A 3,978-nucleotide genomic window follows, 5' to 3' on the forward strand; every position below is an offset into this window, starting at 1 on the left:
CAGTATCTTCTCACTTTGTACATAGAGTACTTCTAACCATTTTCTTCCATATTGCTTATGAGGGTTTGTGATCCCTCTAAAATTGCACTAGAGGAGGAGATAGGTGATAAGAGAAGGAATAATAAGTACATTGTCTGAACCTAGCTCGTGTTTAAAACCAATTTTTTGGGGGGATGCCTCAGGTGACTCAATTGGTTAAACATCTGACTCTTGATTTTGGCTCAGGTCATGATCTCATGGTTCATGGGATTGAGCCCTATGTTGCACTGACAGTGTGGAGGCTGCTTGGGATTCTCTCTCTCTGCCTCTGCCCACTCATGCTCACGCTCTCTCTCTCTCTCTCTCTCAAAATAAATACATGAGCATTAAAAAACAATTTGTTTTCCTATGGAGTATTGTTATGACCTTTTGTGAGACCTTCCTGTCCCTCATATTTCTCAGGCAGAGTTGATAAGCAATATACTGTGTCTCCTGGGATCTGGGTTGCACATATCAAACCTTCATGCGCTTCCAATGAAGCTCCATTCCCTAGGCCTAAGGTAAATGTGAGCCCTGCTCCCAAGACCTTTCACTGAGAGAGCTTTAGATACACAGCCTACAGCTTTCTTACAGTTGCTTTCCTAATTTACAAACTTTTTCTTGTCTTCTCCAGCTTCCTTCAATTCTGGGGATTGGTGGTGAGCTAAGGTCACAAAACCAGTTTGAAATTACCTCCTTTTACAAGACCAGCATGGTGGTCTCACACCTCCTATTGGAATGTGTTGTTTATTATCTTTGGGCCTAAGCCAACATTGAGTCTGAAACAATTTCATTTTAAAATCTTGTTTCACAAGGTTGGCTTACTGTTAGGAAAATTCATTCATATAATTCAATACTATAAACAAATAAAGTACAAAAATGTATTTTATCTCAATAGAAGCAGAAGAATTATTTGACAGAATTCAGTATACGTTTATGACTTAGAAATCTCTTACAAACTAATAATACAAAAGAATTCCTTAACCTGATTAAGAGTATCTAGGGTTACCTGGGTGGCTCCATTGGTTAAGTACCCAACTCTGATTTCAGCCCAGGTCATGATCTTACAGTTGTGAGATTAAGCTCTGTGTCAGGCTCTGTGCTCGTTGTGGAGAAAGCTTAAAATTCTCTCCTCCCCCTGCTCCTCCCCCTTTGCACTGGCAATCTCTCTAAAAAAAGAGTGTTTATAAAAAAACTTTCATAGTAAATATCACACTTAATGCTAGCAGCCTTATTTTTAAAATAAGAATCAAGGCAAGGATGCCATTGGTTTTACTTCATTTCAACATTCGCTGGAAATTCTGTCCAGTATGGTAGACAAGAATTTTAAAAAATAGAATAAAATGTATTAGAATAGGAAAATAAGGGCTACAACTAACACTATTTATAGTATATGCAATTTTCTATAGAGAAGATCCAAGAAAAACTATAGAAAATTATTAGAATTGGTAAGAAAATTCAGCAAATTAACAAAAAATAAGATTAATATGTGAAACTCATATGTGGAATTTAAGAATCAAAACATGCAAACATGGGGAAAAAAGAGGAAAACCAATAAACACACTCTTAACTATACAGAACAAACTGTTACCAGAAGGTGGGGATGGGTTAAAGAGGTGAAGGGGGTTAAGGAGTACACTTGTGATGAGCACCAGGATTTGTATGTAAGTGTTAAATCACTAAGTTCTACACTTGAAACTAATATTACACGGTATGTTAACTAACTGGAATTTAAATTAAAAAGTGGAAAAATGTTAAATATGCTAAAATCTATTGCATTTCATAGGTTAAAATGTTAGAAAATGTAATTTTTAAAAAGTGTCTTTATCAACAGCAATTTAAAAAGATATCCACTAATAGATCTAACAATTTAAAAAGATACCCTCTAATAGATCTAACAAAGATGTATGCAGCCTTAATGGGGAAAAAGTAGAAACTGTTATTATAAGACTAAAGAAAGCTCAATGAAATAATGAGAAATACCATGTTTATGGAGAAGAAGACTCAATGATCATGAATATGCCAATTGTCCCCAAATCAGTCTAAGAATTCAATACAATCCCAATCAAAAGGCATCTATGGGAATAATAAAACTAAATTTTGATGTGGGGGAAATGGAAAAAGAGATATGTAGGAAGTTTCATTCTTTCATAATAGTTTATTTCATAAACTAGGTAGTTGATACACAGGTATTTGTTATATTATTTTCTTTTTTGTATTTTTGAAATATTAAGTTTAGAGAAAGAGTGCTGAGTACACTACTTTGGCATTGTACTGGTATATATAAGCCAATATCACAAAGCAGCTGCTAATTTGGTATATATTTTTATCAATGTGTGTTTGCACAACGGATTCTCTATTCCTTACACCTGTGTGACTTGAAACAGATACTCTATACTTCTAAACCCTCAGTTTCCATATCTATAAAATGTGGTTGACATAAGCAATTTAAAAACTAAAAAATTTAAATAAGAAAATAAAGCATGCTCTCCATAAACTTAGTTTATTTATCTGTCAGGAAAGATTGTCAATCTGTTTCAGAAGGTGAAGCACCTGAGAATCTTAGTGCTCTTTGAGAAACACCATGGAATTCTGACATATACAATTCAACCTTATGAACTATGAACAGTTTTACTCAAAGTAAATTTGGCCTATGATTGAAATGTATAACCACAGTCACATATGTCAATAAAAAGTTACTGAATTACTCCACTAGTCTGCATATGCTGCCACTTCAATAATGTTGTCATTTGCTCTCATTTCCAGCAGTCAGTGTGAGAAAAATTTATTGATGGAATTGTAAGATTGAAAAATGCCCATCTATTAGTCTAACTTTTCGCCCCTGTGAATTGATGAAGGAGCACCAATATTGGAGGTTAGTTGAAAAACCCTCAATTAGTCTGGTAGGGAAAAAAAAATCCTGAGGTGTAAAGCAAACAGCACATTGAAGAGGAACTCCTAGTGGCTCTACTCAGAAGAATGAAAACATCTTTAAACACTCCTATTAACTTAATCAACATGACAAATCTTTTTAAAAAGGTTTCTGGCTTATTGGTGAGAACTTCTGTATTATCAAGTACTAGGTAAAACAAGGTCAGAAGCTATCGCGGTAATCCAAGAATATGAGAGATCATGGTGGCTAGGACCTGGAAGACTGGCAGAAGTGGTGGGATGAGTGAGGATAGAATGTACAGGATTGACTAATAGATGAAATGTAGTTTGTAAGAGAGAAAGTAAAAGATGACTACAACTTTCATGACTTGGGCAAGTGTATGAATAATGGTGCCTGTCTTCATTTATTTGGGCTGCTATAATAGAATACCCTACACTGGTAGCCTATAAATAACAAAAAATTATTTTTCATAGTTCTAGAAGCTGAAAAGTCCACGGTCAAGGTGTTGGCAGAGTCAGTGTCTTTTGTGCAGATTCAAAACAATGGTGAGGGCCCAGTTCCTATTTCACAGGCAGCTGTCTTGTTGATATGTCCTCACATGCCAGAAGGGGTGAAGGATCTTTCCGGAGTCTGTTTTATAAGGGTACCAATTTCATTCATGAAGGTTCCACTCTCATCGCTTGATCACCTCCCAGAGGCCCCACTTTCTGATACCACCACAATGGACATTAAAATTTCAATACATGAATATGGGGAGTGAATACAAACATTTAGTCTGTAGAAGTCCCATTTCTTGAGAGGGAAACATTTGCTGAGATGGGAAACACTGGAGAAGGAGCAAGAAGGGGGTGAATCTAGGGTTGATTTTTGACATGTTAATTTTGAGGTCTTTAATAGAAACCCAAGAGTGATCAAGAGAGGGAGGCTGGAATTCAGAGGAGGTTGGAGCTAGAGACATTAAATTGTATTTAAAGCAAAATGAAATAATTTAGAATGTGTAGATAGAGAGGAGAAGGTGTACGAGGACTGACTTATGGGCATTATGATAAATAGACATATGGAACAAG

Source organism: Hyaena hyaena, unplaced genomic scaffold (genome assembly GCF_003009895.1).
Source record: "Hyaena hyaena isolate Hyena2069 unplaced genomic scaffold, ASM300989v1 scaffold_1211, whole genome shotgun sequence".
In the NCBI taxonomy this organism is placed as follows: domain Eukaryota; kingdom Metazoa; phylum Chordata; class Mammalia; order Carnivora; family Hyaenidae; genus Hyaena; species Hyaena hyaena.